Source organism: Rhinolophus sinicus, chromosome 10, assembly GCF_057876585.1.
Source record: "Rhinolophus sinicus isolate RSI-liver-muscle chromosome 10, RSI-T2T, whole genome shotgun sequence".
Taxonomy (NCBI): Eukaryota; Metazoa; Chordata; class Mammalia; order Chiroptera; family Rhinolophidae; genus Rhinolophus; species Rhinolophus sinicus.
In genome coordinates, this window is record NC_142510.1 from 13,103,843 (window position 1) to 13,117,312 (window position 13,470).

Genomic DNA, 13,470 nt, shown 5'->3' on the forward strand with positions numbered 1-13,470 from the left:
GGCCCTGGGCAGACCCCAATCTGTGTACCTTCTCTAGACCCCTGGGACATTTAGGTCACTCCATCCCAGGTGGTCAGGGACAGCGGATGCGAGGACACGCAGGCTTGTGTGCCGGGGGCCAGATGACACGAGGCGGCTCCTGGCCCGCGGCGCCGGGTCTGTAATTGTCCGGGGCGGGCACCGGCTCCCGGCGGAGTCGGCATCCTGCGGGGTACGAGTCCCCGGGCCCGCGTCCCCACAGCGGCTGGGGGGCCTCATCCTTCCTGGATGAACTTTCACGCCTTCGAGGGGGAAACGGAGGCCCCGTGCCGGGCAGTTCTTTCTGTACTAGGGTCGTGAGGGTGGGGGAATCGGAAGCCTAGCCGAACTTGGCTTAGTTCCTCAAGCCCGACTCACGCACAAATGGCTATTCCTGGAGGGGCGGGGGTTCAACCGCTCGACTTTGCTTACCCATCAAACAACCACTATAACCCCAACTCCGCACCGGGTCTCCTCTGCCGGAGCCCGCCCCGCGCATGCGCCCCGGCTCGCGGCCCCGGGCCCGGCCCCGCCCCCTGCCCTCCAGGGCTGCGCGCTCTCGAGACAGGCGCGCCAGGGCTCGCGCATGCGCACGCTCGCGGCGGCGCTTCCCGGGAACGTGGGTTATGCGCCCTGGGCAGGGGGACGGGGCGGAGGGGTCCCCTCGCCGCTGGCCGCAGGCTTCTCTCCCTCAGCTTTCACCGGCCTGGGCAGAGGCCGTCGCGAGGGCGAGGCTGCGGTGCGGGCTCGCCACCCCAGCCCCTCTCTGTGCGCGTTTCGCCGCAGGACGCCCTGAGGGTGTCGGAAGTTTTGATTTGGGACCGGGAAAGGCCTTGAACTTGCTCTTTGTTGTTGTGTGATGTGAGGCCGCAGGTTTCTGGAGGCATTTGGGGAACGTGAAGAATGCCAAAGACAAATCGGGGCTGGCGGCGATTATGTTGTGGTTTGCACCTGCGGCCAGCCGTCAGGTAAAACTGGAACTGAGAATTTTAGGAGGTTACCCCGCCTCGCTTACTCCTTCAGAAACTCAGAGAAGCTGGAATCCAAACTGCCCTCCCCTCCTGCTGTTCAGGGCAGAAACCTAACCCTACCTTGCCCACTTTCCCCTACTTCTGGGTGCCAGTAGGTGGGAAAGCATTTAGGGCAGGTGAAAGCCCTGATAAGTGGGGGCAGCAAGGATGATGTTAGAATGTCTTTCTGATGGCTCCTGGCTTTCCCTCAGTCACTCATTTCAGGAGCTAAAAGCACTTCAGAGATTCTTAATGTCTCATCAAGTGGTTTTTAGCCTCTATTTGAAACATGTCCAATGACAGGGATCTCAGTCCAGGGCGTTTGGCGTCTTCGGACAGGGTGCTGGTTTAGGTGGCTCCCTTTGCCCTAGTCGCTAGCTGTGGGATGGCATCAGCTTCCCCTTGCAGGCCTGTGGCGAAAGCCCTGAGGTCAGTGTGTACCTGTGTCCATGCTTGGACCCCCGTGCCCTCATACTAGAACAGGGGAAGGGGCTTTTGTGGCTAAACCAGGTTTGACCAGTTAGTTGGTTAATGAAAGTAAAAGGAATTTAATTTTAATTTTGTGGGTTTTCTTGGCTCCTGCTTTGGAGTGGAGAGCTTTTGGGCATCTGAAACCCGGGTGGCCCGAGAGGAAAAGGAAAGCCCTTGGAAAGGAGTTAGGTGATTCCTGGGAAAGAATGAATTTATATGGGGCTTCAGGCAAGCTGCTTAGCTGGCTAAGCTGCCACCTGCACTAGGAAGCTTTATTCTCCTATAAGCATCCCTTTCCTGAGTTTAACTTCACAGAACACCCAGCAGTAGCAGGGAATTGTAGTATAAAAGAGCCATGAGGTCCAACCCATTTCTTTTTACACAAGAGGAAGCTGAGGCCTTCAAAAGGAAAGAGACTGGCCCACGGTCACAGAGCCAGCTAATGGCAGAGATGGGACTTGAATTCAGGTCTTCTGATTCCCAGGTATCCTCTTATTCTCCTACACGATGTATATTAGGGCCAGCAAAAAACATGGCACATTTTAGTTGGATAATTTGAGGCAAGGTACAGGGAAACGATAGTGAAATATTACGGGGTTAGTAACAGGAATCTTACCATCTCTATGCCTGGAGGCAGAGAGGCTGTGTGGAGGGTCATCTTCCTAGAACTGGGACTTTGGGTCAGGGGGCTCAGGAAGGCAGTTGGGGTTATAAAAACCTCACCTTCGCTTTCTCCCTACTGATCTGTCACGGCTCCCCGTGGACCAAACCCAATGGGAAGTAAGAGGGCAAGGGAGTCTTAGTCCATACAGGTCAATTTCTAGGGCACAGCACAGGGTGGAAAAAGAAGAATGTACTCGGAGGGGTAAATGAAAGATCTCCAGCATAACATGCAGTCTTCCTTCTGTTAATGATTTACACATCTTGCGCACTTACTGTGTGTCAAATATGTCCATTATCTCATTGCATCTTCCAATAAACCCCATTTTCTCCATTTGACAGATAAAGAAATGGACTAGTGAAACCACTTGAGGATGAAGGTATGAACCACCAAGCTGCCACCTGCCTCTCCAGAGTCTTGTGAATAGTATAGTATCTGTGGATGTTTGGGGAATGAATGAGGAGCAAACACAGGTAGGAGTCAATGAAAATCCTTTGCTGTGCCTCTTCTCCATGGGACCGAGAAGCTCAGCTGTTGGGATTGGAGGCTCTCTGCAGATGTGAGTCCCATGGCTGTTGGTATCTCTCCTGCCCGTTTGTAATAAGCTAGGTTATTCAGCTTAAAAGAGCAGGTATATAGATCTGATTAAAAAAAAAAAAAAGAAGAAGAAACCTTTAGACTTTAGACTTCTTGGTTTTCCTAGTGGCGGATAGCTTTTAGAATTAAATTTTCTCCCTGCAGCCGTCTTCACCCACCCCCTGATTCCTGATGCCCCCATAATCTGGGCAGGGGCCCAAGGTGCTGCCTCGCTTCTCTGCTCTACTCCTCACAGCTCCACCCACCAGCTCAGTTCTGCTAATTGCATCACTGGTGCTGCTTCTGGAACACAGCGTTCTTCAGGGATGAACCAACGACCAGTGTGGTGGTGTTTTCCCAGCTCCCCTAAAATGGCCTGCTGTGGAGCAGAAGCTTCAGCTTAAAGGCACTGGGCTCTTTCCTCCATGCTTTCTCTTCCTTCACCATCTTTTCAGAGTCCTTTTTTATTGGCCTCTTCCTTCCTAGAGGGTCCCACAAAATCTTTCATCTGTTGTTCACCACCCAAGCCCCTCAAGCATGGAAAAGGAATCTAATCATCACATGCTATGTGCCTGACAACTGCCGGATGCTTCATCTCTGTTATCTCACTTCATTCTGTAGTGATCTACTAGGTAGGGACCTCGCAGATGAGACAACCAAGACCTGAGATTACGTAACTTGTCCACACAACTATTCAGAGTAGAGCTGGCATGTGAACTCTGATCTAACTCCATGGCCCATCCTGGCACACTTCTCACCCGGAATAAACCCTGCTGCTCCAGTCTTGACATTCTTTTTGTCCTTTTGCTATTCAGAGCCTTTTTCTTGTGCCATGGAGTATGTCCCTGGGGCTTGGGCATGTTGAATGTTTCATTCCACCCTTGTGCGTTTCCACACGGATCTGCCCAACATTTGATCCCATCCCTACTCCGTGTATCCTCCTTTAGTCCTTTGCCGATGATGTCTCCTCCATCGGGAAGGCTATTTCACCTATTTCTGAATGGCTACATCCAACCCACTCTCTAAAGCCCAGCTCATATGCCACCTCCCCCACGATGTCCCTCCAAAGTCATCCACCTCCAGATTCCCAGACTCACCTTTGTGGGCCTCCCCTAAAGGATTTATCACATTATCTCCTGTATTTACAGTAATTTGGAAATGCACCTAATTTTCTCTGTTAGGGTCAGGGATTGTACCGCAGTAGCTTTTGTATCTCTCCACTTCCTAACACAGGCCCTTATATAGGCCAGCCGTGATGAATGAACCAGGGGAGCTCGTTGTGGAAGAAAGAGTTTGTAACATGAAGATTTATCCCTCGGCTTCACATGCTGACTGCTTAAAACAAGATTCAGCTGTAAGCTAAATGTCCTGGTTTAGTCTGGGGGCCAAGTGGTGGAGGGCAGCTGGATTTTTCTTGAGGCGCTTTGAATGTGGGGAAATGAAGAGACACCAATGAGGGCAGGCAGTGGAGAACAGGCTATTTAGTGGAAAGCCCTCCACATCTCTCTCTCCAGATGGGGCCCACAGAGTGGAGGGCTGTGTATCTTGACCTTTATCATGGGCTGCAGCTTTTTGGAGACCATCTTCTGTGCTCCCTGAGTCCCTCTATGTTTGCTCCGGTAGACAAAGGTCATCCATCCTGCTTTTACCGCCAGGGGTGGGAGAGACTTTGGCCACAAAGGCAGCCTTCCCTCCCTGGGACCCGAGTCAGCTCCGAGAACACGTTTTCTATATCATCCAAGACAGACAGATGCTGGGGCCCTTCAGCAGAGAACGGTGTGGGCTGGAATGGTGACTCACCTGCTCTGTCGCCCGCCGCCGCCTACAAAGCCCTTCGGATTCAAAACACTTCCTTAGGAGAGGCACAGAAGGCTGTCCTTACAGACAGCAGCTTGGGTTCCTGCTGCTGCACAGGTCTGTCACTGCCCCAGTGTTTAGAAGTCTGGGTCAGTGAGGAGCCATCCATCCAACTGCAGGGTCATAGAAAACAGGTAGAAGAAGCCACCTAGAAAGAAATGCCCTGATCTGGGCATCAGACAACCTAGATTTTCACTGGGCTCAGCCAGGAGCTCCCTGTGTGTCTGTAAAGGGAAGGGGTTCATTCTTGCAGTAAACCTACTCCGACTGTGCTAACTAAGGACAATGAAAAGTCAAAACATCCTCCTACCCCAATAGTCTCTCAGTCTCTGTAAATCAATGCAAGTCATGGGAATAAATGCTACACAGAGGTGTTTCTGGATGAACGAGAAACTAACTCATCTTTCCTAGGGGAAAGGAGTGAGTGAGGGGAGATTTAACTGAAGAAAGAACACTTGAGCTGGTCCTTGAAACTGGAATTCTCCCGGCAAACGAGAGTAAGTCTCGCACCTTTGGAGAATATTGCGCAGCATATCATCAGTGGGATAAAGTCAGTGGAATGTAGAGAGGGGTAGGGGTGCAGAGAAGGCATTAGACGTGAAAGCCTATCTGGGTCTAGCATGAGGGGCCTTCGTAGGTCGTGCATGCTTTGGGCCTTATCCTGAGCTGGAGGGGAAACTTTGAACCTCTTTCGGTTGTAGAAAGATCACTTTGGCAGCAAGGTGGAGGATGAATTGGAAGGATCAAAGATGAAGAAACGCTGGGTAGCAGAGGGTTAGACTATTATAGGCAGGAACATTTGAGGACCTCAACTGGGGGATTAGAGAAGAGGATCAGACTAGATAATCCCTCAAACTCGTTTTTTGCTATGACCTTGGGCCTTTGGTCCTTTTTGCACCTGCCCCCTCCCACCCTGCTCCTAGTTGATTACCTTTATTATTTGCTCATGCTCCATCCTTGGGGAGTGGGGGAATGTGGGGGGAAGGATGCAACCTGTTTGGGTTTTGTCCCTATCCAATTTCCCTGTTGGTCAGTTCTGTCCATCCAGCACTTCAGATGAAACCTCAGCTGCTTGGAGGCCAACTGGTAGGAAACTTACTCTGCCGTGGGTCCTTCCCACCCCCACTCTGGCCCTGACTCTGCTCTTTCCTCTGGCATTGCCAACTTGGGTCTCCAAATTGGCAATGGCAACTATGCTGTCCTTCCCGTTACTCTTTCCAACAGGAAGGATGAAGTACCATGTCTCATTGGAAGATGTTGACAAGCATGAATGAGAAAAACAGATGAAAGGGACCTTGGAACTTGGTATAAGAGGAAGCTGACGGTGAAATACAGGGCAGTTCCAGAGAGTGACCCAACAGGTCTGAGCCTCGATTTAAATGGAGATCAGTTCTAGAAAATGTAACCCTAAAACCAGAAGTACGCGTCTTCTCCTGATCCCTACCTTGTTATCCCAGGCTAGGGTTACAAGGACTGCCCCTTCTCGCTCTACTTGTTTGTAAAACTGTCATTTCATGATTCTTGGGCCTATAGACTTCAGCAACCAGTCCACAAATAGCTTGTCAGTACCTACAATGTGCGCAGGTTTGTGCTGGCTGGGATAGAATATAGACACCCTCTGGCTATGTTCTCAGGGAATCAGGAGACTGGTATTTTAGTTTGGTTGGGAAAGCAAAACACATGTCAGAACCAACTAGGGAACAGAAAAGATGGGCAGTTAAGGTCTGGTGGATCATGCTGCAAGTACCATAGAACCTGAGACGGAAGGGGCATGTGGTCGACATCTGTTGGCTTCCCTCATGTTTGGGACAGGACCCAGCCTAGATCTAGCTGCAGGTCTCAGCTGGATCCCAGCCAGCCTCAGTATGAGGTTGGGAGCCAAGTGGATTTTGTGCTGCCCTCATATGGGGCTGCGTCTCCCTGTTTCCCAAATCTTCATGCTGTCTCCTCAGTTTGTACCTTCCCACTTGTCAAGATTCCCCATCCATTCTTCAGTGTCCGGCCCAAATGCCTCTTTTTTCATGAAGACTCTTTCTTTCCACAAGTCAGAATTGTCATAGATCCTCTACAGCCCTCTGCTTATAACTCTGTTGTGACATTCGTTCCATCTTGTCATGTATTTGTGAATGTCATGTATCTTGTCATGTATCTGTGTTTCCATCAGTCCTACTAGATGTGAGTTTCTTATTAGCAGGGACTACGTCTGACTTCTCTACCTCCCAGTCACTAGCCTAGAGGGTACCCAGCTCAGAAAATGTCTGTACCATGGTTGAACAACAGTTTAACCTATTCCATTCTCCCTGGTATATTAGTTATATAAAGTCAGTTCTGTACAAGTAATCCTAAACCCAGAAGGGGGAGGTACCTGCTTTCTGGGGCCAATTTCTGGCAGGGGAAACCACAGCTTGATGAAAGATCATTTTAAGTTGGACTTGTGTGGACACACGAGAGAAGGGTATCAAATCTTGGTCTTGACCTTTAGGGCCAAAGGTACAAATGTGGGGTATGAGTGGCAAGGATGCCCTCCCCTAGCTTATGGAAATAGTCTTGGAATCAGAAGAATTGATGACCAGTTCTGATCTAATCGCTGATGACGATATACTTGCCTTATTAACCTTATGCAATTCTTCTGGAGACCAAATGAGATAAGAAATATGTGAGTTCTTGGAAAAGTACAAAGTGTTAGTAGGATATTAAGCGTTCTTGTATTTTCCTCTTATCCCTAATCTCTACCTCTCCTTCATTCTTTCTATAAAGAAACTCTCAAATAACCAGCCACCAAGGCCAGCCTGGACAGCTTAGCCAGTCTTCAATTGAGTTCCCATTTAGGCAGAAAGGCTAGATCCAGGTTGGTAGAGAGGGAAAAACATGGTTTGGGGGCATCCAAACCAGATGATTCTGGGTAAATAATTTCAACTCTCTGAGCCTCAGTTTCCTCATCTGTAAAATGGAAATAATAATCTTGACTCCATCTACTTCCTAGGGCTCCTGGGAGGATCAGATGAGACAATGAATATGATAGTGCCTTGTAAACTGTAAAGGTCTGTTCAAATGCTGTGGATTTTCTTTTTAATCAGTGCTTCAGGGCTCTGGATGAAATTTGCCAAGACTGTTGCACATCTAGACAGTGACATCATATGTATGTTATTGGAGTCCAGGGTGGGGCAGAGACGGCAGGCCCAGAGAGTCACAGGGGCAGGGTAGAATTCAGAAGGGAACCCCACCCACTGCCTGTCTGTAGAGACCTGATTCTGTTGTCACTCATTTTTCTGACCTGAAGAAGTTCAATCTCTTGGTTTCCAAATTGTCAAAGACTCTGCCATGACCTCTGTGCTCCTAGGTTGAAGCTTAAGGGTCAGGGCCTCTCTTACTTAGTTCTCTGTCTCCACGGTGTCTTAGCCTGGATATAGCAGGCAGTCAGAATAAGTTAGTTGTTGAACAAAGTACAGGTAGTGCATTTTGGGAGACGCCTTTCATCCTTATTCTCACTTCCTTTGTGTTCGTAGATTCCAGTTGTAGAGAAACATTTTTAAAAAACACACAACAGAGTATGATTCAGAGAAATGGTAGTCCGACTCGTGCATGAAACCGTGACTGGCCGGTGTTAATGAAAGGTCAAGTTTCAGAAATGGGGTATCCCCACCTGGGTGCTTCGTTAATCCCAGGAGGCTGTGGAGCCAGAGTTGAATGGAAAGGCTCTCTGCATGCCTGTGGCCAGGTGGATTTTGGGTCCTTTCATTGATCCTGCTGGTCACTGGAGCTGAAAGAAAATGACTTAATCCACAAATAGAGAGGGTGCCAAAAAAATGTGTACACATTTTAAGAAAGGAAAACAATCGTATTAAAATTACACTGACGGTAACCACTTTGAGCACCTCTTCTAATTGCAGAAGTCAAATGGGACTTGTATTCATCTTTTGTTGTCAGTACATGTTGAGTATGAGAATTTTAATACATTTTTTTCCTTTCTTAAAATGTGTGCATATGTTTTGGCACCCTCTGTATTTGGGAGTATTGATCGTGTGCTTGGCCCTGTCCTGGGTGCTTTGGGGACTATGAGAAAGGTCACGTTGTGGCTTCTGTGTTGGAAGTCCTTAGGCCACAGTGGAGAAGATACGATGATGGTAAAGGAGCAGAGGATCCCACCGGCAGGCCGTGTGTGCGCAGGGCCCAGGGAGTGGTGGGTAACTACTGACAGATCCGTAAAGGCTGGCCAGGGTGGGGACAGCTTTCTAGAGGAGGTAGAAACATGTGAAGAAGACAAAGCCAATCTTTAAGGCTCATCTCTATCCCCAAAATGACTTCCATGCTTTGCTGGCCCCAATTAGGAGATTGTATTAGTTTTCTATTGCTGCCTAACAAAGACCACAAATTTAGCAGCTTAAACAGCATCTGTCCATGACAGCACCTCCTACTAGGCCTTACGTCCAGGCAGGATGTGCTGGCTGGCAGCTGGGGATTGTGCTCAGCTCCTAGAGGCCACTCCCTCACTTTTCCATGTGACCCTCCATCTTCAATCTAGCAACATGCTCCAAATCCCCCTTCTATTTTGAGTCCCCGACTTCCTCTTCTGTTATCAGCTGGAGAAAACCTTCTGCTTTTAATTAATTAATTAATTATATTTGTTTCAGGTGTACAAAGCAACGTACTAGTTAAACATTCACACCCCTCATAGAGTGATAACCCCTCCCATCTACTACCCCTCTGACATCGTATACAGCTGTTACAGAACCACTGACTTTATTCCCCATGGTGTACTTTACGTCCCGTGACTATATATATAAAATCATAGCTGACATTCAGTATTATTCTACTTCAGCTCCAGGTGTCCAGCGCAGTGGTCAGGCATCTACACTGTCTGTGAAGTGATCCCCCTGATAAGCCCAGTGCCCATCTGGCAGCCTACTATCTTTACAACATTAGTGATTATATTCCCCATCCTGTATTTCACATCCCTGTGACTACAAGGTTGGACAATTAAGTTCGCGAACTTGTTGCAACGACATTGCTAACCTTTTTTGATATCAGAGAGATTGTTCATTATGAATTTGTACCAACTTGACAAACAGTGAACCAAGTTTACTATGTGGAAGTGCTGAAAAGGCTACGTGAAAAAGTTAGGCAACCTCAACATTTCACCAATAATTCATGGCTCTTACTTCACGACAATGCACCAGCTTACACACGGCACTGTGTGTGAGGGAGTTTTTAGCCAGTAAACAATTAACTGTATTGGAACACCCTCCCTACTCACCTGATCTGGCCCCCAATGACTTCTTTCTTTACCCGAAGATAAAGGAAATATTGAAAGGAAGACAGTTTAATGACACTTGGGATATCAAGGGTAATGCGACGACAGCTCTGATGGCCATTCCAGAAAAAGAGTTCCAAAATGGCTTTGAAGGGTGGACTAGGCATTGGCATCGGTGCGTAGCTTCCCAAGGGGAGCACTTCAAAAGTGACCATAGTGATATTCAGCAATGAGGTATATAGTACTTTTTCTAGGATGAGTTCGCGAACTTAATTGTCAGACATCGTACATTGTGACTGCCAATTTGTATTTTCTTTTTTTCCCCTCCACTTCTTCTGCCGGCCCACCCTGACTCCAGTTCAAGCCTAGTTGTGTAGGATACAGCTCCCTGGCCCATGCTGGTGTTATGAGGCTTGTGCTCCCACCCGGCTGAGGCAACTCGGTTGTCTGTCATCGGTCGGCTGCTCACAGCAGCTCCACTCACGCTAGCCGCCAACCGGCCACTCACGGCAGCACATGGTAGCCCACGGCAGCACTCAGCAGCCCACGGCAGCTTATGCCAATCTCCAGCTGTTCACAGCAGAGGGCGCAGCTCACTGGCCATGTGGGAATCGAACCAGAGACCTCTGTGTCAGGAGCGGGGCACTCCAACCACCTGAGCCACCAGGCCGGCCCCAATTTGTACTTTCTAATTCCTTCACCTTCTCCCCCATCCCCACTCCCCCCCACCCCCCAGCAACCATCAGTTTTTTCTCTGTCTCTAATGAGTCTATTTCTGGAAAACCTTCTGCTTTTAAAGGATTCATGTGATTAGGTCAGGCCCATTTGGATGATCTCCTTTTGATTAGCTTCAAGTCAACTGATTAGTAACCTTAATTACATCTGCAAAATCCCCTTTGCCATGTGCTAGCATAATCACAGTCCTGGGGATTAATATGGGAAATCTTGGGGTGGAGAGTATTAAGATTCTGCCTCTTACTGGTATATTAGTAGAAAAGGAGTGGGGGGGGGGGCGCTAACCGCAGGCATTGGCAGGAAAGATGGAAGAGAGGAAAGAAGCTAAGGTGTGGCAAGAACTTGTTATATGGCAAACACCATACCAGGCATTTTCACAAATGTCATCTCCATTCTCACATGAAAGTTATAAAGTAGGTATTGTTATTATCCTCATTTTATTTGTGGGAACACTGAGGCTCAAAAAAAAAAAAAAAGGCACAGCTACTAAATGGCAGGTCTAATTCCAAAGCCACTGGCTTGGAAAAGAGGAGGAGGTTGATACCACAGATATTGGGAGACAGGTGCACAGCTGGGGGCAAAGGAAAGAGAGGAATCTAAGATGATGTAAAGAACTGCCGGGGACCCCGGGTGGTGGTGGTATCAATAGAAACCCAAGGGCTAGTTCTGCCCGCATATAGGAAGGACAGTGAGTTTCTGAGTGGATTTCAAGTATTCAGTATCCCCAGGCTCTGTGAATTCATGCCTTTTACCTTCAGGGAAGCTGGTTCTCCCACCAATGCGAGCGACGGCAGGGCCCCTAGTCTGACGCCTGATGCCCAGTGTTAAGGCCTAGGCGTACATGAGAACCCTGCAGGCACTACGTTCAAGGGGGACGAAGGGGTTGGGAGCACCGCTGGCCACGGGCAGCAGCGGAGCTGAACACAGAAACCTCTCTTTGCCAAGTGTCTGGGCAGCACTCGGTGTTCAGGCTGCCTTGACTTTTTTGGACTCTGACACTGAGATCGCACAGATGGGTCCTACTGTGACATTTGTGTGCAGATGGGGGAGTCAGCTACCACTTCTGATAAATTAGATGATTGGGAACTCGTATTTCATGGTCCCTGTCGCTCTGTCCCCATTCTGTTGCCAATGATGACAAAGGCGCTTTGATGGAAAACACGGGGCCCCTGTAAACGTCAGACCCTTCCGTGGAAGAGGCTTGGTGCACTAGGTAATGCCCGTGTCCGTGTGCTTCTGAGTTGTTTCCTCACTGTGGTTTCTCCGTACTGTGGGACTTTACCACTCTCAGGAGGACGGAGCTTCTCTGTGGTTTTGTCCTTGCCCTGTTTTCAAAGACTTCCAATCTTAATGATCCTAACATCCTCAGAGAAATTGTTGTAATAATGAGCTTCAAAGGAGGACAGGTTGGGTGTTTTCTCTAAGGGTTATTCCAACTGTGATTCTCTGTGCTTTGGGAGTTTAGTTGAGACGAACATCTTCAGGGGCTGACAAGGCTGATGGCAGGGAGGAGGGGCACCTTCGTGGGGCATTAGAGGACGACGGGGTGAGTTGGTTGACAGAGGGGAAACCTTCCAGGCAGCAGAGAGAGTTGGGCAAAGACACGCAGGTTTGAGCAAAGATGGTGTATGTAGGGGATGTGAGCCCACGGGTCTGAACCGAGGGAGGCAGTGCTACCTCAATCTGAGAAAATATCTCTCTGCCCTCTTCCTTCTCTCTTTCATTAAGACTTAGGGCTTTTTAGCTTCCCTCCCTGCCCTAGATATACAGCTGTGTTGACGGGTGACCATTCTTTCTGGCCCATTCTGAAGCGCATGTCTGTAGAAGACGGCCTCCCTTCAGGCTCACTCCCGCCTCCCAGTCAGCATCCTTCCCTTGGTTCCACCCTAACTCTTCTTTAAAAAGTACTGTTTTAACCAAGGAACTTTACTTGCTTCGTGTTCAGTTTTGCAGACAAATGTAGCGTTAAAGTCGAATGCATTTAAATGTCATTATATATCTTATCTAACACTATTGCCGCTCTCTGGCAACCAGGACTCCATTTCACATTGTACTGTTGCACATTTTCTGGAGGCACATACAGAGGCAGGGGTCTGTTTTTGGTCCTAATGATGTGGAGAGCTTTCCTCTTCAGGCGGGTGGGTGACACTGGGCTAGAGACCCCTTTGTCTTCTTTGAATCTGACTAGGAAACAATAACTCCAGTGATGATACAAATCACGAGGAAATGAGTTTATTACAGTATTAGTTAGGATTCTGTTACTACATGTGCAGAAAACAGCTGGAGTTAGTTTAAACCAAAGAGTGGAATCTATTTAAAAGACTCAGAGATATGAGATCAAAGGACAGGAACACCAGTGGGGCTCAGGAAAGGATTTGAACTGGGACATGGAGAACCATCCAGAAGCAACGTCTCAGCACCAACTCGGTGTGCTTACTTCAACATGCACTGTGGTAGGTTGGCTGTCCTACCTCCAGTTCACGCAGGAGGCAAAAAAGGGCCATCCCCATCTGCCCAAATGATAATTCCCTTCATTCAAGAGACCAGCCAAGACTCAGTGAGGATCTGTTAGTCCCAATTCCAAATATGTTCTGGAGAACCGCCCTTAGTCCAATCAACTGAGACCATTGTGGGGTCATGGACACAAACCCTGGCTGTTGGAGGTCTTGCCTGTGACGGGCCTAATTCATCAAAAGGGGCTTAACCCTGGTGCCAAACTAGACAGATGGTCCACAACTCATTGTTACTGGAATGGTTTTCATGTTTCACAATGAACTAGAGATTGTGTAGAGATGGTGGTGGTGATGGAGGTTGAGTGACAGGAGGAACTACATAAAAGAACTGAATCTGGCCTGTTTCTGGTCTTCACAGGTCATCCGATTTCATAGTAG

General features: G+C 48.6%; 1 long non-coding RNA gene across 3 annotated transcripts in view; it reads left to right on the plus strand.

Annotated features, from left to right (window-relative positions):
- The first annotated feature begins 603 nt into the window (after positions 1-603).
- The window catches only part of LOC148756838 (uncharacterized), a 38,659-nt gene continuing 25,792 nt past the window's right edge, over positions 604-13,470 (plus strand). For 2 of the 3 annotated variants that reach the window (XR_016022598.1, XR_016022597.1), the window contains exons 1-4: positions 604-986; positions 2,502-2,633; positions 5,005-5,090; positions 5,818-5,954. This is a non-coding gene — a long non-coding RNA (uncharacterized LOC148756838). The remainder of the gene's footprint in view (positions 987-2,501; positions 2,634-5,004; positions 5,091-5,817; positions 5,955-13,470) is intronic. The other variant, XR_016022599.1, reaches the window with a different exon arrangement.